The sequence below is a fragment of the Agelaius phoeniceus genome, chromosome 3, assembly GCF_051311805.1.
Source record: "Agelaius phoeniceus isolate bAgePho1 chromosome 3, bAgePho1.hap1, whole genome shotgun sequence".
In the NCBI taxonomy this organism is placed as follows: domain Eukaryota; kingdom Metazoa; phylum Chordata; class Aves; order Passeriformes; family Icteridae; genus Agelaius; species Agelaius phoeniceus.
The window spans coordinates 113639277-113660905 of NC_135267.1; the positions used below are offsets into that span (position 1 = coordinate 113639277).

The 21629-nt window shown below is 39.8% G+C and overlaps 1 long non-coding RNA gene across 5 annotated transcripts in view; it reads left to right on the plus strand.

The window, feature by feature from the left end:
• The window catches only part of LOC143693651 (uncharacterized), a 435266-nt gene that overhangs the window by 281966 nt on the left and 131671 nt on the right, over positions 1 to 21629 (plus strand). For all 5 annotated transcript variants that reach the window (XR_013181588.1, XR_013181589.1, XR_013181591.1 and 2 more), the window contains exon 3: positions 10231 to 10343. This is a non-coding gene — a long non-coding RNA (uncharacterized LOC143693651). The remainder of the gene's footprint in view (positions 1 to 10230; positions 10344 to 21629) is intronic.

Here is a 21629-nt window from a genome sequence, read left to right on the forward strand (position 1 = left end):
GGTGAATTTTGGGGGGCTGCTGGGGGCAGGAGCTGTGCCAAACCAGCCGAGGGAGCGTGGCCTGAGCAGCCACAGCCGTGGCACAGAGAAGGAGAGGAGCTCCAGTTCCCTCCTTGGCTCACCTCTGGGTAGCAATGGCAGGAGATGGTCTATTGCTGGGGGTTGGATGAAGGAGCTTTTAAAAAAATATCAAATAAGTCCAGATCTGAGTCAGTGACTTTTAAAATGAAAGGTCTGCTCTATTACTGTTAATGGGCAGGCTTTCATAATTCTTTGCTATTAGAGTACTAACTCCCTCTTTTCAAAGCCTTCCTGAACCTCTCATTGTCCAGCATTTGTATCCCTCACTTTAATGAGTGCTAAATAAGAATTATATAAGTATTTCAATAATTCTCACTGGACAGTTAATTAAGCATCACTGACTCTAAGGAGCAGTCAGCTATTACCTCCTTTTACAGACAAGTGCTTCCACAGACACAAAGGGAAGAGGTCAATTTAAAAAAAAATGATGTGTGGATTAGTAATCTTTCTCCGTAATAAATGATCTGGCTAACAAGCTGAAACAGTGAAATAAAAACTTGCCTCTTTTTTTCTCCTCTTTTTTCCTCTTTCTTCTGTTCCCTCATTTTTTCCATCCAATCTCTTGCGTACCTTCAACCTTCTCTTATGCAGGAAATGAATTCCCTTTAACTTTTTAGGGCCTGAATATTTTGAACTAAAGCTCTCCAAATTTGCTTCCTTCAGAAGATGGCGTGGGGCACAGCCCTGCCCAGTTTTTCATCGCACATTCTTTTTTAGCAGCTTCTGTGTTTTCTCCTGTTTGATAGATCCTACCACAAACTTCAACTAGAGTGAGTGCAAAGGACCATAATACCAGTCTTACACACAGGGTATTTTATTAAGTCCAGCAGTTAAAAATGTACAAAGTTCCTTGTAATAATCCATTCATTCTGTTCTCGCCTGATTCTTGGAGTAAGCCTGCACAATTATTCAAATCCCAGCTTTTAGCTACAGCATACACCTCGCCATGGGGCTATGCCTCTGTAATCTTGCTTTGGTCTTGCATGTCAAATGGAATTAACTCCCATAAGAAATGTATGCGAAGACAACCCAAAGTGTCTAATCCTACTGCTGTCTTAAATTTCTGAAACTCAGACCTGTCATCTTTTTCTATAGCTTTGTTGAAGTTCTCACTTATGCTTCAGTCCATCCAAAGATGAAGTTTAGGGAAATTAGCATTTTTATGTATTTTTCAGTGGTGCACTCCTGTGGCCTTTTCACATGTTCCCTTTGTGGAATTATTTTTTCCCCGAGCCCGAGCCGTGTTTCCCACCCTGCGAGCGCCTGGTGGAGGTGGATCCGGTTGCTTTTAGCCGGCAGTGTACAAGTTTAAACACACAGGGCATTCTGATGCTCACGCGTGGAAATAATGATATCATGATGAATACACCTCAGCAGCTCAGCCCAGCTAATCACAAACCCTAATTCTGCCTCGATTTCATCTCCAATCGCGGCGCTTTCTTCCCGAATAAAGCTGGAATTAGCCGTGCTCGGTGTAACCGCGCTGTTTGTGTGCTGCTCTCGGAGCGGCTCGGCTTTCCCAGCAGCATTCCCGAGCCTCGCTGCTGTTCTCTAGGGGGCACGCTTTCAGATTCCAGACCCAAAATGCCTACATTATACATAATGAAAGGGAGGCAAAAGCACAGCATTATCAGAACTTAATTTTCCACTTATTCAATCAAATATCAACCAGATCTGATTAGGGGTGGCCAATTTTAGATGAACCAGGCAAAATACATTTACATAGGGGGTCCAGTTTCAACATAATTTCAGTAAAAAGCAATTACAAAATTACAGTCAGATGGAAAGCTGGTTCTTCTGGGTGTCTTGGCTAAGTGAGGTTGGAAGGGTAAAACTGTAACTTATTGTAGTGGATATTTAATAAGTGGTAAAGCCGCAGCACTCTCCACTTGAAAGTTAATTAAGGCCGTGGAATGACCATACTTGTACAGCAAATATGTTAATGGGTTGGCCATGGTAACTGTCACAACAAAGCCCAGTGAAAAATAATGGCTTTATGCAATGTTTTTGCTGATTTTTACATATTTTAAAATATGTTCTTGTATTTTGTTTTGCATTGGTTTTGCTGATTGTTACATCTTTAACATAATGTTCTTATATTTTGTTTTGGTTTTGCTGTTTTGAGGAGTAGTGTAGCAGCATTTAATTTAGGAACTGCTTAAAGTGATTATTAGAAACTAAGACAAATACTGAAATGCAGATAAAGGTTAAAATATTTGCTTATGTACTGGCACTATGTAAATGTCAATAAGTCGTGCATGTCGGGGAGACTTTTTCTTTATTTAGTTTTTTTAGACAGGCTGTGTGATTATTAGAGTGTCCAATTCTTCTCAGAAAGCTTGAGCTAATCCTTTGTATATAGTATTTCATTTATGAGTGTAATTGCTGTGTTATTTTGGTGCCGTTGGATAAGTGAATGCAGTGCCACACAGACTATCAATTGAGTGGCGTGCTTTAAGTGGATTAAATCTTAATTTTCCTCTAAGAAGTCTCCTCATTCAGAGTATGGTCAGTTCTGGTCTTCAGGAGTGATTTTGCATGCTCAGTTCCCATAAATTTTGAACTTTAACAGCCCATGTGAGGATGGGGCAGGGGAGCACAATTTTCCTCCTTATTTCAAGAAGCCTGGGGACAGCCAACAAAAATAGTGAAGAATTAGGAGAAAATGAAAATTCCCCATCCAACTCTGCCATACCCAGAGAAATGTGATCAGGTGGGCAAATGATGGTACCTGTAGTGGATGGCCTGTTAGGGGTAACTAAAAAACTTGGCAAAGAGGAGACGATCTTAAGAAAATATGGAATTATGGAGGATGGATTAGATGGGAGAAGGAAAAAAGTGTGCTTGGAGGGTAAGGAGTGATTGCAGAACAGAGGAGGAAAATGCAGTGTGTGTTTGCAGCAGCTGAAGGAAAACCAGGGAAAGAAAAGGTGGGCATATTTCCAGGTCATCCTGTCAGTGCAGGGGAGTCAAAGGAGGCCTGGTTGTTGTGTTCTAAGGATCAGGCTGGTGTCAGCTTTGCTCAGTTAATGAGTGATGGGTACCAGCCCCTGTGTGAAATCAGGAGCTGGACTTAAGTCCCAGCACACACACACTACAGTGCAGGGTGAGAGAGGAACAGCACTTGTGTGTGGCCAATTCCGGCCAAGAGCAGTGGTAAAAATGTGGAAAACTTATCTGAAGTGGGAGAGCAGTGCCTTGTAAAGGTTATTTTGGTCTGGGTGTCCCCAGTTGACAGCTGGGAACTATTGCAGTGTATGATAGCCCTTGCTGCCTGTCTAACCTCCAGATATCCAGTTAACAGTTAAAAACTGTTTCAGTCTCTGGAGTTCTTCCCTCACCACCCTTTGCAGGGTTTTTTTGCGTACTTTAAAAAGGCTCAGATAAATTGATGTCTCTCTATGATATCAGGTGGGGATGCCCTGGAGTTCCTCCCATGCATGTGTCTCTTATCTAAGTAAAAGGTCTTTGGGGAAGGTGATGTCTCTTAATCCATGTTCCAAGACGAGTGTCCCACTTTTGCCTGAATTCTTGAGATGCCAGTGAAATACAAATAATGATTGCAGCCATGCATGAGTGATTCAGTTCTGATTTTCTCAAAAAGTATTCCATTTTACTATCTCATTCAAGAGCATGAAAGCAAAAATAGGCCATTTTGAGCAAATGATGCATAATCACGGACCTTAAACACCTTAGCACTGAGCTCATACCTGAGGGAGGTTGGAATATGCTCAGTACTTTCTCAAGAGATATCCAAGGTGGTGTCAGATGACTGGTGGATTCTTCTGGAAGTTATGGAAATGTATAATGTGTCTGTGTTTTATTAACCCAAATATTTTTGCATATAATTACTGATTCAGTGATTCCACTTTGTTTTAAACTGGAATATTTAAGGCCAGAGTGCCTCACTGGAAAACTTTAAAATATACCCAGACTTCCTGAAGAATCATTTTAAAATAATCCATTATCTTATTTTCAAAGAATTCACATGGCAGGACAGGCTTCAGGTTGTTCTGAAGGACAAAATACATCCTGAGTAGCAGCTTGAATGAGAACTCCAAAACAATTTCCCTAGGGCTGATAATTTAGACAATTGAATTCTATTCTTCATAAATACCTTAAATATCCTAGACAAGTGCTAATGCCTCTGTTGTCTTCTTTTGCTGACTGCATCCCTCCTGGTCTTTACAGAAGGACCTCTGAACAATGTGGCTGGGGAATGGGAAGGTGCAGGGAGCTTAGGCAATAATATTTTTGCAATGCTGTCCACTGAAAGAGAATAATGTTTGTCTTTGCAGCTACCCTGCTCTCGTGCACTCTGTGCCTTCACTCCTGGCTGACAGTTTCTTAGATCAGTTTTTGTGTTGTTTTCTCGTGTGGTGAAACTCTTTCAGCAGTGTTAAGTCACCTTATTTTTCATATTTTGCCTTGTCCTCCCCTGTTCCTTTCCTTCCCACGTCAGCTCCAGAGCTGCAGATTTATTCTGCCCATAATCAGTTTCTGAGTCAGTTTGGGTGACCTTGACTCTGGCTGTATTTTTGTGACTTCTGTCTTTTCTCATCCTCTCTCAGCTTTGCCTGTTTCAGGCTGTAAGTCTCTACCTCTCCATAGAATTTTTCCATACAGGATATAGCCTGAGGTATTGTTGTTTAATATTCTAATAAATGTGTGCCTAAGTATGAGTGTGTCTGCAGTACCAGAAATACCCCAAAATCTTTCTGGGCTTGTGAGACATCAGTCCTTTGCTTGAAACTCCTTACTCTTGGAAAGCTTGCTCCTGCAACGTGCTGAGTTTTGGTCTGCACTGGAGAGCTCCAACCACTCACATGAGTTTCTCTGTGCCAATGTAGCAAATGTGTTGTTTTAATTTTGGGGCAAGAAAACACAAAACACAAACCCCCAAACTTTAGTCCATATGTGGGGTGTTTTTTTTATTCTTTCAGAGTTGCCTATTTGTTTGCTTTTTATTGAGATTGTTTGTTTATAAACACACTCACAAACTTTGATTCTGAGTTGACTCTCCAAGGCTTGCTTTCTGTCCTGTATGTTTCTGAATGTTTACATTCTCCCTGCTCCAGCATCTAAATGTATCAGCCTGGTCTTAAGATGATGGTCTCACTTTCAAATGGAAGTATCAAAAACACTTAGTAATGTGTTTGCAAGGCTCACAAAGTGATTTTAAATCCTCTGATAGAAGCTATCTATTATAATTGCACCAAGTACTGTTATTAATGTCTCCAGCCTCTCCATTCTGTTTCTGCTCAAGCCATGCCCAAGAACAATTAGCTGTTTGTTTGACCTGCATTATAACATCATCTCTCCATTATGATAACAGTGGAGTGACTAAGAACAACACATAATCTTCAGATTTAATGGGGCAGAAGACTGCAAAGGGCCAAACCCGTCTTGATGAAATGCCCTCAAGTCAGCAACTTTATGCAGAGGTGGATGTGGCACAATGTGATTTCTGTGGCTCTGTCTGATTGCTACACAGAAATCCAGGACTGATACCAAGGCCACTGCAGCAGATTAGTCAGAAACTGCTGTTGAACATGGGAAATACTGTGGGGAACTCAGCAGCTCAATCTCTGCTGTCTTTAGGGGAGACAAAATTATTTCACCCCATCTGTTGGTGTGCATGCAAATGAGAAACATTCCCTCTTCCTAGAATTCCATGTGTGTGCACAGAGTGTTCACCATTAATGTTAGCAGTGCAGGGGCTGTTGCTTTGATAAGGTGATGGGGCACCTCAGCAGATGGACATAACACCAAGGACAGCACCGTGCAGAATTCTCTGAGTAGAGCTGTTGGGATGACACCCTGTGAATGAAACTGCTTCTTGCCTTATATAGACTGTGTTTGTAGACAATAACCTGGAAACACATTGCATTCTGAGAGCTGAAGTCTAAAAATGCATATATTGGTCCAACAAATAGCATCACATTATCAGTTTTATTTTTCTGCTTCTATTGAATGCAGAACACGTGCTGCTAAGAAACAAAAGGACATGCATTTATTTTCAGGCATAGGACTTTGCAACCACTTGGGAAGAATATTCTTGATTGAGAACCAAAACATTCCATGATGCTTAACAAACCTGCAAATTGAAAAATCAACATCTGCCCTGTGTAGCAACATAGCAGGAGAAAGACCTGAAAAATTCAAAATACTCCTTAAATTATGTTTCAGTGCATTTCTAAAATTACTATTCTCTGAATTAAGGCTCAGGCTGGTTTTATATGGCAGCATCTGTTGTGTGGATGGACAAAATCTTTCCTGCACTTGCTGTTAGCTGCTGGATGGTCCCAGGAACGTGGAGCTGTGTCTCCCTGAATGCTCCCACAATGGTATCTTAAAACAGATGGGATGCATCATTAAACCACTGAGAATGACCTCAGCTGTCCAAGGCCCACAACTCCTGCACTCACAGTTCCCTTCCTGATGGAATGCAGGAGTTTGCACCGGAGCAGCCAATGGAGGCGAGCGGAGCACAGTCCCTGTTCAGACAGAGGAAGGCACTGCTCTAAAGGAAACACAGAAACCTGTGATTATGCACTTACTGCAGTGCTGCCTGCCTGCTGAACGGCTGGGAATTTTTTTGCTGTTTCCCTTATTTACATATCACAGCCATGTCTTTATAAAGTTACTTTAATAATTTATTAGATTGATCTTTTCAGAAATCTGCCCAGGCTAGGTGTCATTAGGAAAAGTTATTTCAACTTATTTAAAGGTTTGTGCCCGAGTAGGGCATTTACCTGCCTCACTGCTGATATTCTAAAAATACCTCCATGTCCATACTATTATCCATTCTTCACGTCCAATTGCTCTGTTATGGTAATAGTCAGAAGCACACCATGTAGTAATTACTTACAGCTGACTTAAGAAAAGAATATTCAACTCCCCCACTGTTCCACTAGAAGGTCTTTATGCGCTATTAACTCATTCCTGTTTATTAATACTCTACTGGTAATTCTGGCTGCTGCTTTTTAGGTTTGTAATAGGAGGACTATTAAACAGCAATTATTGACCATATGGGTTAGTGGATATTTGTGGTGGTTGTTGGGTGGTTGGTTTTTTGTGGGTTTTTTATGTTTTTTAATGTTTTTAGGCTGTTTTTAAGGAGCCACATCACAATATAGTGGTGCAACTTTACATCTGCCTGGGATTAACAACTTTGGCAGTGTTCCCCACCTAGAAAATGCAAATTCCGTACTTCAGAAATATCTGAAGCTGTGAAAATACAGAGCAATTTAAAAAACATGAAAACACTGTGCCAGACAAAGTGAAAATATTTTTTTCTTTTCTCCAGCAGTGGGGATAGGGTTTGAATTATTTTCTTTGGGGGTTTTTGGTCTGTCTTTCTGTTTCTCTTTCTTTGACTTTTTTTTTTTTTCATTTTTTTAGTTTTTGTCCTAGAATTTTGTAATGGTCAAGTGTAGATTTCAAACTAATCAAACTTCTTCTAGAAAAGTGTGAATGATAGCACTTTTAAGAACCAGAAATTTGCCTTCCTCGGTAAGCTTGCCTAGTGGGAAGATTGAGGAGAGACAAAATTACAGCAATTATCTTTCAAATAGCTGGGCTGAAAAAATGGTGTCTTCCCCCCTTTTCCACTCCTGCCTTTTTTTTCCTTTTTATTTTTTTAATCATTTTAAAATCCGATTGCAGTTCCTGCCTTTGCCAGCAGCAATAGCTGTCAGTTGCTGCACTGATGATTCCTTTTCCCACTGCTATGCACTGGGAAGGCCAAACCAGCCACAGTTTTGGCAACTACTCTCACTGTGGTGAGAAAATAAAAGACTTCAGCAGGAAAAAAATATGTAGCAGCAGTGAGAAAAAGGTAAACATAAATGTGGGATGTGGCGTAGGAGAAAAGGGATTTGGGAGGTGAGTTGATTTTAATGCAAAAGTGCTGGGTTGTGAACAAATGTTTTGCAAAATATATTCTCATTTCTCAATTCTCTTTAGGGTTGTCCCTAACACCACTGAAGAAGAGTCAAACTTGGAAAACCAATTACTTGTATTTGCCACTGACATGGCTTTTTTCTAGAATTTTCTTAATCCCTTAATACTCTTCTTACACTTTCTTAGTGCTCCTACTTGTGTGTGTTTGACTTGGATTATGAGTCTCAGCTGTGTCAGTGTGGTCCTCTGAGCTGCTGACCAGTAACAGCTCCATTTAGACATAATTGTGGGCACAGTTGCTTCTGGGGATTGTTGCATAGTTGAAAAATCTCTGCAGTACTAATATAAGTCAAAAATAATAATAAAGTCAAAATAAAGTCAAAAATAATTAATTTGGAATTTGAAATCTACTGCTTTATCACTGATTAAACACTATTTTTGTCTTCCTTTATTTCTTTTATTTCCCCTTGTCTTTAACATTGAAATTCTTTCTTGGACTAACAAAACAAATTCTTGTGTGATGTGCCACACACAATTATTGCTTAGAGGGTGTATATTTTTGGAAAAGCTGGTGCACTCCTGTGGTTTTAGGTCCTGAATGTTTTAGTGATGCTTTTTTCCCAGGTGGCGAAGCTGAGAGAGGAAAAACTGAAGGGATGTGTTCAGTAGAGAAGGATGGGACTGGTGGAAGGTGGGAAACCCTTGCTCACAGGGTTTTACCCCTGCCTTGCCTGGAATAGCTGCACAGCACTGGCAGGAATCTGCTGAGGGACATTAGACAAGGGGGCTGAAGGTATAAAAAGGTGACATTGATTTTATTGCTCAGAAATATGGGCCAGTTAATTTTCTTTATGTGCCTGGAATCTTGGCCACGCTGTGGGATTTTTTTTTTTGCCTGGTGTAGTTTGTTATTTAAAATTGCTGTTTAGGTGGAGGTGTCATTTCAAGTTTGGAATAAAGGATAACTGGGAATCCTGAGGGAGGTGGCCCTTGATGTCCAGCAGGACTTCACTGGCTTGACTCTCTCATCTCTAAGTCAAACCTGCCCTGAAATAATTATATATTAATAAGAGGATGTTCCAAAATTTTATTTTTATACTGTGGAATTGCAGGTGAAAACTGGCTCTGCTCTGATGTGTGGCTTAGGCTGGGAAATGAGTAGAGCATGATATTCGTTGAGAAACTGGAGTGGAGGAGCAACCCCTGACCATACTCAAAGAAAAATGTTGTGCAAGTGATTCAGCTCTTCCCTCTCTTGCAGGGGAGAGATTAGAGGTGCACCACTTTGTCAGTTCATCTCCTTAACTCATCATATATTATTTATTACAAGGATTTGGTTTCCTAAGCCTGTCGTCTTCTTTTCTCTTAAGATACCACTGACTATTTGATCTTGAGGGCTTATTTTTTATGATGATGGTGATTATGATTATTATTATGTACAGGTATGTGGGGAGGGAAGGATTTTGAGCAACAGCAAAACCCAAGCTTTTAAACATATGGGCTGTCAGTGTTTTTGTCTTGTTTTGGCACTTTTTGCACCTCATGCTAATGGTGTGATTGTGGTTGGTTTAAATACATCTGGGGTCCCTTGGAGCCTTGATTGCAGAGGTTTCCTGACTGTGCTATAATTCTGTGCATGGGGGTTCTTTATTAAACTGGCTTAGACACCTTGAATTCATTTGCAGAATTTTAAATATAAAAGAAAAACTTAAAAAAAATCTTTATACCCATCAGCCACATTTAATTTAAAAAAAGTAAAATTTGTCATAGCCAGGGTTTCTTGTTTGTTTTTTATTTTTATGCCAATGCACCCCCAAAACTTACAGACTAATGAAAATGTTAACATTTAACCTCATTCAAGACAGCCAAAGTATTTTCACAGAGAGCAGGTGCATTCTTGGCATAGCTGGTGTTATAGGGTGGATTCTTCCATTTGTCAAATATTCAGAAGAAGCCTTTCATTTAAAAAGAAGGGAAGTCTTGTAGAAAAAATGGCATGTATGGGCTAAAATAGAATTAAAAAATAAACTAGGTAGGAACAAACTTGCTCATGTGGTTGGCAAACTGAGAGCAAAACTGTCATGGCTTTGTTCAGTTGCTAAAGGGATGGTCTGAAAATGTTTGATTAAAGAACTGGACTGTCTCCCCACCTGAGCCAGACATGAAAAGTTATAAAGAATATCAAATGAAGCTGTAGCAATGTGACACATCCCTGTTTTTTCCTCTCCTTGCCCCTCTCTCCAGGCAGCTGATGAGAACAGAGGAAAGAGCAGATCATGGCACCAAATCCTGCTCCGGAGCTGAGCAGGGCTCAAGGAGTGGCCCCATGTGGAGAAGCAGGTGGAGCTCTGCAAACTGTAAGTGCCTGCTCTGGTACATTCCTTCACAAGCAAACCCCCATGTCTGTGGTAACTGCATTTTTGGGCAAATTCCTTCCTAAATGTTGTTGTGAGATCAGAGAGAAATATTTGCTTTGTAACTGGCTTTGGTCATTCGGGATCTCCCCTTCCTCCCCTGGCTGCCATGGCACCCTTTTGTCCTTCCCCATGCTGACTGAAAGGTTTTGGGTTCGTTCTTTATACGTTCAGATAAATCTTTTGTAATGGATTTTTGGGTTTTGCAGCTTAACGATATCAAATCCTTCCTAAGATTTATTGTCAGTCTCACTTGACCTGAGGATCAGAACTTAGAATGGTTGATGGAATTTGTTGCAGAATCAGGGAATGTTGTGAAAGTTGCTATTTTTGGTTTCTGTTTTGCTGTATCTGGAGACCACAGATTTAAAAAAATGAAATGATAAATAATGTTTTCTTGGGTGTTCAAAACATGATGAGTGTGTGTGTTTCATGAACTTTGGCTTCTGGACAAGCTGATTTGTACTATTCCTGATAAAGAGATGCAAGACATCCAAGGTTTTTAGCTTGTAGAATTTCAGAATTCCTTAAAAATAACGTTGCCACCTGCTCCCAGTGAAGGTTATAGACTGCCAGAGTGAGAATTTCAGCTCCTGGTAATCAGTTTGCTTTTCACAGACCTCGCTGAAGGGTTCACAGCCCCTTTCCAGCCTTGCTGGAGACACTTCTCTGTACAAGCAAAGGAGGAAAATGTGTTGGAGCCGGTGTGGACAAAATATTTATAGGAGATAGGACTGCTGTTGGGCCAGGTCTTCTTTGTAGAATGCAGAGTGGGTTTGTTGTCTTCCTTCTGCAAAGCTTTGAGGCTGTCCCACCACTCCAGCTCGGTGGAACAGTTGGCCCCAAGCCTGTGGGAGGAGGAACAGCAGGCTCATAAATGGCATTTCATCCAAGGGGGCCCAAAAGAAATTAAGTTTAGCAAAGAAAACAAGTTTCATCAGTTAAGGCAATAAAGCACTGTCCTGGAGCAAGTCAATAATGCTCAATTGACAGCCAGTCAGTATTTGTACTGGATTAACTTTTCAGGGAATGTGGAGATTTCGGGGGGTTTTATGTAAACACTGTAAATAGGCTGGGACACTAAAGTAGGGTTACAAATACCGCGTGTCAGATTAGATTAGGATCACTTCCTGGGAGCAGGATTTCTCCTACCACGAAAGAGACATTTATATCTTGTGAAATGAACACAGATACAAATTTTTGTTTGTCAAATATATTCCAAAATGCAGCTGGGCAGATCTCATGGCAATGCTGCTCAGAACACTTCAAAGGGCAGCCTCTGTCTGAGGTCAGGCTCGCTCACCTTCTGTCTGTGCTCTGTCCAAGCTGTGCCGGGTTGAGCTGCAATTTAGGTGCCATTGAGGCTCCAACTCGATTAACAGGAATGCTGTATAAATTAATTTCAATTTTGAGCTTCATATAATGTGAAGAGCTATTAAGAAATATTCAGTATTTGTCATTCTGCTTCTTGGTGAAGAATTGGGTTGAGACATGACCAAAATGTACTGGTTCTGACATCTGTAACACAAAGTTTAGTCTTTACAAGTCTTCTTTACAATGCTTTGCAGTGTCATTCCTGGCAGCCACTTCTAACCAATGAAAAATCCATTTACCTTTTCCAAAGCTGGAAGCAAAGTGGAGAAGCATCTTGAGAAGAAATTAGTAATTTACAGAGCCTTTTTTTCAAGATGTTGCCCTCACGTTTTCTGACTTGTCTTCTTATTAGAAGGATCTCCAATCACTGCAAGATTCCCTGTTCTCTAGAAATAATTGAGGGTGATTTGGCCTGTCCTGCCTGTCCCCAGGCACAGAAATGAGGGCAGGCAGAAGCTGGCACTGTCCAGATGGGCAAAACAGCCCAAGTAAATCTGCTTTTGTGTGTATGAAACACATGCATGGCTCTGGTGAAGTCCATGCAGGTAACACATCACTAGGAACCCCTCTTGCTGGAAAGTAGATTACTGCATTTTATTGTTCTTTCTTTTATTTCTCCTGCCCTTTTTTTTTTCCTCAGAAAAGGTAATTAGGCCATAAACAGAGGTCTGACAACTAATTTTATCTGCAGCAAAATTAATATCATAAGCAACAGATAATTTCAGCTGAGCAAAATTAAAAAAGATATATATTAATGACATTTTAAAACCAGAAAATCTAATTTTTTTCCTTCTGAACTTTTCGTACCTGGCTCTTTTGATATGTGTGGAGATGCTCACTCATTTAGTGAACAAATGTTTTGCCTCTGTACTGTTCCTGCCTCACCACCAGGCCTGGCTGGTGTCAGCCTGTGGTACGAAGTTGCTTTTAATTTCCTCTCTCTTGTTCTCTGGTTCCTTTCAAAGCAGGAATGATCTGAGGGAAAAGACATTGCTTTTCTTACCTCTAAATTTTCATTGACATTAATAGGAGGCAGGTGGCCAAGTCCCCGCGTACAGCTTTGAAAATTTAAGGTTTAACTTTTTTTTTTTTAACCCTGGGCAGATTCTTACACTGCTGGAGTTGTGAATCCTCAGAAAAGATATTAAATATGCAACTATACCATGTCAGCAGTGCCTAGAGAGTTTATCTACAAAATTATCACCTACCTTCCAAATCTATAACCCTAAAATATTGATTGGTTAAAAGGTAGTGGATAAAGATTAACACAGCACAGCAGCAGATTACCCTAATCAAATAAAAAGACTATTAACAGAGCTGCTCGCAGTTCTGAAGATGTTGGTTTGAAATACAGATGTCTTAACCAAAGTGCTATGTCTCATTTTCTGAATGCATTTTTGAATGCATTTAAATAAATTACCAAATAGAAAGAAAGCAGAGAAAAACTCCGCATGCTCCAGACAGTAAATTTCCATTTATAATAAAATTATTTCATGCCTTTCAGTAAGTAGTTGGAACTTCTAAAGATCTAGTCCACTGGATAGTATGAAGTCAAGCAGTGGATTCTGAGCCTAGAAGGCTCCATAGGCACCTGTGTTGATTTTAAACCTGTTAGGTTAATTTGGAGCTCTAGGATCCTTTGGAAAACTGTCCCTGCTTCAGACCAGAGTGGGTTCAGGTGGCTTGGAATTTGTCACAAACGTTTTATTTAGCTTATTAGCGTTCCATAGGAGTAAGCTACCGGGAATACCACTTGGAAAAGAGCAGCATTTGTCACTAATGCTTTTAGTGTACACTGGGAATTTTTATCCAGCCAAAGGCTGAGCTGTGTTTTATCCCCTTGGAAGAATTTCCCATTGAGTGACGGCTGAGCAGGGATTGAGCTAATAACCCATGCCCTGGGTTATTGGAGGCACAGAGACAGAAAGAGAAAATAGGGTGGGTAATGTATTAATTTTCATCAGTTATGGACAATACTATTAAATTACTGACTCTTGTTGAAATAATGTGTCACCGATTAATAATGTCATTTCAGCTTACCAAACTTTCCTACCTAAAAATTTTAATTCAGAAAGAAAAGATGTGGAAATGTGTGAGAGAGGTTTTGCCGCTCTAACTCATAGGTATGGAGGTCTTTTGTTTTTGTTTGAAATCACACCTAATTTTAAGTCACAGTGTAAATGAGGTTTTAAAAGTTTTTAACAGCGATGTGGATAAATTTGGAATTAAAATTGAGATCTGAAATGTTGTGTTGCTCCACTTTTAAAAATAAGTTCCCTCCTCATTTGCAATTAAAATGCCTAGAATCTGCATAAAATGTGTGAAATTAGAGATAATTGAAATACAGTAGCTATAAATATGTCTACTCCATTTGAAAAATAAATAAAATGTCCACTAAAAGTGTGCGAAAGCCGTACCCCCTTCTCTTGTTTCTCACATTTGGATCTCTGGCGTTTTTCACACTTTTATAGCTAATTTTTATTGCAAAACAATATGTTACATTTGTAGCCGTTGTGGGAATGCAGAATAGCCCCTGGCAGCTCTGTAAAAAATGGAATGTTGGGAACACATTTAGAAGAATATAGCTTTCAATTTCATCCCCAGCATTGGTGTTGTGGAATCATATTAAGTGTGATCTAACAAAAACAAAAGGGAGGGAAAAAAAAGTTTAGAAAAATAATTGAAATCAACTATTATTTAAAGTATGTTCATTTCCCCTGTTTGGATGTTTTCACAGTGTAAGTTGTTGTGATGTAGTGGTTTTCCCAGAGTGAAACTCCAAAGCCAGGTTGGTGCCATTCCCTGGAATGTCCTGTGCTGCTCCATCCACAGCTCCGGGGATGAGCAGCCACAGCCGGTGCTGCAGTGGGTCAGGGGGCCCTGGGCAGGGAGCCTGGAGGAGCTCCCATTCTATCCCATTCTCCATTATCAATTATTGCTTATTAGCCTGGGCTCTGGGGAGTGTCTGCCACTAGAGTGGAGCAGCATCTCACATGCAAATTGTGAAGAGCTTCTCTAACTTCAGTCTTGAAACTCAGAAAAATATTATTCCTATAACATCCTGTGCATCCTTAGTGAAATTGCACTGTGCTGTCCTGTAATTTCCAATGCTGTGCCGTGTTTCAGTTCCTGGGGAACAGCAATCAACTCCCAAAGAGCTGCTTTGGTGGGGAAATGAGCAGCTTTTCAACTGCTCTGCGTCCAGCACAAGCACACACAGCAATTTGCTGTAATTCACACAAAACTGAATTGAAAGGCCTGGGTGAAGGTTACTGCCCTGGCTCCTCAGTGCTCCCTGTCCTGGGATATTATTTCTGGAAGCCTTGCTTTCTGGAGGCGTGCCTTGCACAGGGAATTGTGCCAAAACAAAAGAATTTCCATGCAGGTATTATCCTGGGGGTAACAGGAATTCAGCAGGTTTTGATGTTGGTGGCTCCTTCAGTAGCTCTCCCCTTCCCTGTACAGTGAGTATCACAAGGGACTTTGTTGCACTCTGGCTTGGGAGTGTAATATTTTTTCCCCCACTTTCCTCTTTCCCCCCCAGTGAATTTATTAATAAATCACAATACTGTATTTTTGACAGAGGTGTGGATGTGTACTGGACTCAGGTGCCTTACTTCAAATCTTCCACAATTCCTGATTTGGGGATAAGAATTATGAGGAGGAGGCAGATTTCCAGGATGTGTTTGAGGAGTGCTGAAATGTTAATGCATTAAGACTGAAACGGTGGGATTTAAATCGCTACATTGAGCTGCACATAGTACAGAGGGATTGATCCCAGAAAAGTACCAGAGAGGTTGTGTCTCATACAGGCCTAACCACTATGGAGTCATTCTTCAGAGACAGACCAAGCGACAGAAGAACCACAGCCTTACCTGCAAGGTGCCTTTTCATAGGTGCTTTTTTCTGTCCTTTTAAGTTGTCCTCAAGGAAAAATAAGAGCAAAAAGTCCCTGTGCTTCTCACTGCACATCTACAGCACTTCATAAATAATAGTGGCTGTTTTAAAAGCAGGGGACAGGCAGAGGGTTACAATGGATGAAAGCTAGTTAGTGAGTTAGCCAGATAAATGCTTAAAAGAACAGCAGCAAAGATAATCCTGCATTTATTTCTGAGGGATTCACCAGATGACCCTTTTCTGTCTTTCCTGATCTGTGTTTCTTGAGTCAAAGGGCTGAGCAGAAACCTGAAAAACAAACCTGCAAACTTGGGGTATTGCTGTGATTTGTGATCGTGCTTCCTTCGGCTCCTCGGTTCCGTTTTGGAGTATCTCAGTTAAATCTCGTGTCCAGCGCAGGGTTGGCTTTGGAGGGAGCTGTGGCAGAGACTCCCTGCAAGACACAGGCAGTGGTTCTCTCTAAACTTACTGAGTGATATGTGCAAAATTGATCATTTCAAGAGCCTTTTGTATAACACAAAACTTCAAGCAGAGAACCCAAGGCATTTCCTTTCATCAACCTGGTTCTAATTTGATCAAAGCACGAAAAAATTCAACCCGCCTTATTTCCTGTCCAGTTCTTTTACACTTTACAGCACATTATATATCAGTCTCACATCCCTGAATTTTAAGAAGCAACCAGTTATATAATTGGATCAACAGTTGCCAATCACTCCAGCACAGCACTGCATTATTACTAAGCTGACTATAATTTTGAAGCTCTTTTTTTATTATGCGTATGACTATATTATCACTGTATACATATTAGGACAGCTGAATGAGCCCCTCAAGGAAAATAAGGGTTCAAATAACTTTGAGAGGGGGGAGAGATGAACAGAATTGAGGATTCACCCCTGTTACAACCGTGGTGCCTCATGGCACAGTTCCAGGAGAAAGGAAAAGAACAGTAGCCGTGTGCTGTCTGTGAATCCTGCCCACAAATCAGAAAATTGCAATGCTGCTGAAGTGGGCCATCTTGCATGCTTAAGCAAATTAAAAATCAAATGCGTTTTCTGCTCTCAAATGTGATGGATCGCAGAGGAATTTTGCAATATGCGAGTCTTTAAATCCAGTTCCTTTGCCCACAAAGCTCCCTCCTCCCCACAGACACCTGCACACAAGTTCAGAAAAAAGCCACTCTGGCTTTGCACTGCTCCTTCCTGAAGAGCTGGGGAGTTGTCATTCGCCTGTGACAAAAGCAGGTGCTGCTTCATGTCAGTAATTTGCACAATTATGTAAGAGAGTTTAAAATGTCAGGTAAATAGTAGTATTTCCCCCTGAAGCCCAGCAAGTCAGAGTTCTTTGGAATACCTTGAACCTGTCTCAGTAGTATCTCCTTAAAGAAAAGTGAGTGACAGTCTGTTAGAAAACTCTGTTTTATACCATTAATTTACAGATAAGGGTTGTTAGTCAAATAAGCATTTAATTCCTAATGGCCTGAATGTTTCAATACCTTGTAGCAAACAAATACATAGAATGTACACAATGGCAAACAAATTACAGAAATATTCCATAGACTTGACATATGAACTCATAACCTCTTAGGTAAAGGTGAATGACTATTGATGGAATTTTTTTATTGTGAGGACCTCCCTCCTGTTTTGTTGTTCTGTGCAATTCATTTGTATGCATTAGCTTGAAAGAATTAAACCTGTAAATCATAGCTTAGACAATAATAATAATAGGAAGAAAACATTATGATTCTTTCTGGATTTTCCACTCCAAACTCAGACATTTACCTGTTTCTGTTTTAGCTTTTTCTTTCTGAGCATACACACAGAGTCATGAATATTTGTGGATATTTTTAGGTATAAATATGTTTTGTAGGAGCACATACATGTGTTTCCAGTATAGACATTTTTAAAAGGGCATTAATTTCATACATTTTACATATCTGTAGGCACAGGCAGACAAAAGCATACATGCATAAAAATGTAATGTCTCTCCTCAGCAGTCAGATTCTGTGCCCTACAGAACTTCACCAGGAAAAACTCACAAGCAAAATGCAGTTTTAAGCACCTTGCTGTAGTTAAAATTGCCCAGTGGTTTTTGGACAAAGTGATGAAATTCAGGTGAATGTGAGCCTGAATTTGGAAGTCGAGGGGGTTTCAGTAGGAGGTTTAGGTGGTTGTTTATTTGTTTTTTGGTGGGGTTTTTTTGTGGTCAGTTAGTTAGTTTGGTTGGTTTTTGTTTGGTTTGGTTTTTTTTTTTTTTTTTTTTTTTGTGGTGACCAAGTGTTCCCTTCATGTCTTACTTATTTGGTGCCTGGCTCTTTGCACCCCTGCACCTTGTCCACAGGCTGATAAAATAAGTGTCTTATCCCTTTTGCAGCCTGCTTTACAGTACTGTATTTTTTTCTTTAGCCATTCCTGCAGTGTTTTTAAGTAATGCAATAAAACCACTTAAGCACCTTCCTGTATAAAACTGGTTGTGCATGAGGAGTGTGGTCATCTTCAGCTGCTGCAGTGTCCTTTAAAACCCCCCAGCCCAGAGACAAAGCTAGCCCCGTGCAGTTGCTGTGTGTGCAAGTGTATGCATGCAAACAGAACTCAATCTGTTACAAACACAGAAATTGGATCAGCTGAGAAACAAGCCCTGTGCCCTCATCCTCCCCCTCTGCCCATCCCTAGGATAATAGGAGAATTGAAATTCCTATTTCCAGACTCACTACAGATTAATATGGTTCAGCATAGATACTTATTTCTCTGATAGTTTCCCATGCATCTTCCCAGTGAAGTTGATAGAAATTACTCCAGCAGAATGCGTAAAGCAGATGTTATCCCATTAATTAGCTCTGGACCTGAGCAGGCTCAAGACTTTTCCATTTTCAGGCCGATAGGAATTGGTCCCAGTGAGCGTGCTCCATATCCACATTTAGTATCATCTCATAAACAGCACTGAAAACACAGCAGGCCCTTGATGAAGATACATTAGCTTATTTCTAATTTAAAGTTATGTTGCTTAACCTTAATGTAATTGGTCACTGGTGACCGACTGTTTGTATAGCGAGTTGATGACCAAAGAGCTGTAATAAATTATAAAACTTACTGCTTAAATAGAGGGAATGACTGTTCTGTTAAAAGCCTCGCTTGTAATAATGGTAAAATAATTACACCTCAAAGGAAGAGCCTTGGATCTGATAAAGCTACCAAAGTCTTTCAGATGAAGGTATTTTCATTCTGCTTTAAAGGACATGTAGAAAATATAATTTTTTTTTTCCTCTCATTGCAGTGTCTTGCGTTGGCTGAATAGTCAGCTTTCAAAGCTCAACCTAATATTGATTAAAAATAAATTGGTAAATCAAGATACTTTCTTTTTGAGGGGTTGTGGGGATTAAAGTAATTAACCAATTTCAGTGGTTAACAAGAAACAAAAGAAATTTGCACAAATAATTATATTCTGTACATCAATTCAAAGTCACCGCTAGACATGTGTTAGAGAAGCGTTGATTAGCTGGTAGAATAACCAGGATAATAATCAACTATGGAAGTAAGTAATTGACACAACTTTAATGTTTAATAATGAATAGCATGCCAGGGGCAAAATTAAAGGAAATCTACTTTCTGAGACCCAGTTCAGACCTAAAACTTCTTAGGCCAAATATACCAATTTACTGGAGATTCCTGAACTGCTTCTGCAGAGCTGTAGCACAAGTAACAGGTGTGGTTAAATGGCACAAGTGGCTCTATTAAATCTGGTGGTTCCTATGTGCTGCAATTTAATTTCCAGCCTTTTCCCTGCTGAAGACTTAGAGGTTGGTTTTAAAAGTGCAGGAATGTAAGGAACACTCACTCTTCCACGGCTGTTCTTTGTTTCTCCAAGCGGCATTCTATTAACAAGCAGTTCATTAAATCAATAAGAGTCAGGAATAAGTGTATGATTTGCTTGTCTCAGAAGCGATAATTTCTCTCTCTAAATATTTGCGTTTAAAATTTGGGCTCCCTCCAAATGCCCTAACTTCACAATAGAGAAATCGAGTTTGTTGGTTTTTTTTTTTAATCCTCGTATTTCATTTCTTACAAGGACCTTCCAATAATTTAAACTATTTACAGTGCCTCAAAGATCATTATTTCCCTGTGACTCCTCAGAGAAATATTGGAGCCACTCTATTTATTGCTGACATTAGATTTACCTTTGAAGACTGGTTTACAAAATGGAGACATTAGGATGGGAAAGTCATTATTTTTTGTACATTGCTCGGAATGGTAAGTTTCTGTGTGTGCTGTATCAGAGTAAACACTGCTGTAGCTGCTCAGTTTGTTATGGAAACTTGAAAAGCAGATGCATTAAGGTATTTTGTTTTTAAAAACACACGGTTCTTTAGACGGAAAAATATAAATACTGTTTGGGAGCTTGTCACGTATGTATATTTAAAAATAACACCCCCCAAAGCAATGAATAAAAATGCTTTTTGGCGTTGTAAATGGAGGCAGAGAATTGCTCAACCAATAGAAAAGCAGGTGGGGTAACACATCCTGATTCTTCTAATTGAGGCTGTAAAGAAAGATGAGAGATATGTGCACTGTTTGTGTCACAGTAGTTGTGATCTGTGAAAATAACTTCAGAGCAGCCTTTCCTAATATTAAAATGTCTCTGTTGCTGTTCAACTAAAAATCAATACAGCTCACAATTTTAATAAGGAACATGAATCTGAAAATGTGTTTAGTATCAGGTTATATAAACACACCCTAATGAGATACTATAAAATCCATCACATTAAAGGCTGGTTCCTACAAGGTATATTAGCTTAAAATGTTCAATATATTAGGTCAGTGTACAACACTACACATAACAAAGCAGGTCTGTCAAGGCAAGATGCATGTTTTGCCCCTTAAAACTGTTATGTTTTGCACATTTTATAAGGTTCTTTGAATACATGAATAAGATAAGTTATTCCCATCTCTTTCTTAAGCAATCTCAGAAATGGCTGTGACCTGAAATTGGAAATCTTGTAAACACCCATCCGAAGAAAATGTGTGCAGTTCTGTCTTAAAGAGATGGTACATGTTTAATTATCCCAACTTCTTGGAGGAGAATACTATTAACATACACATTAGCATCGTCCCATTGGTTCCTCCTGCTGCTCCACCTTAGGGGCAGCAATAGGAGCTAATCTTATTGCTCCCATGCGCATAATAATGAAATTTTGTCTTGTCTCTGAGGCGGTGTTCTTTGGTCTAAAGTACAGCGGGAAACATTCCCTTTTTTTTTTTTTAAGAAAATTTCCTGACCAACTCGTTTAAAAAAGATTTGAAAAATTAAAATTCTTCCCGTGTGAATGCCGGAGCCTGCAGAACGCATTGCTTTGACTTGCGAATCAAAATTAAGCAATTGTGCAAATAAATTGCTCTGTATTCACATATGGAATACAGTGTACTGGGGCTGTGGGTGTATTCAGCTCTTTGAAAAACAGGAAGCCGTGGATTTTATGTTATTTTATCCTGCAGTGTCCATATAGGCTATTCTCAAAGAATAACATAAGAACAAACAAAAAGAGATGGGTTTAATATAAAATACCTTTGCCTTTTCCTAGCAGTGTTCTACAGACTATAATGGGGAGAGGAATAAAAAAGCACAGGCAAAAAAATACATGTGAATTCAAGGCTACTGAATTAAGGGAGGTTGTACCAACATTTCCCCCACTGTACATTATTTGTATTCAAGGTTTTTGAAATGACATTGTAATCTGATGATGCACCAGCCTATTATATTGTCTAGCAGGACAAATATCCTTGCGTTTTCTCTGTAGAACTAACACAATTTTTCCATGTCAGAGGTGCATAATATCCTGGCGGTCATAAGGAATGATGCTATTAATCCTCTTGGGCAATCTCCAGGTCTGATTATTAGGGAAATAAATTTGCATGCTGCATATGAGCTAGGTGAATCACCGAGAGCACAAATTATATTTCCTGACAG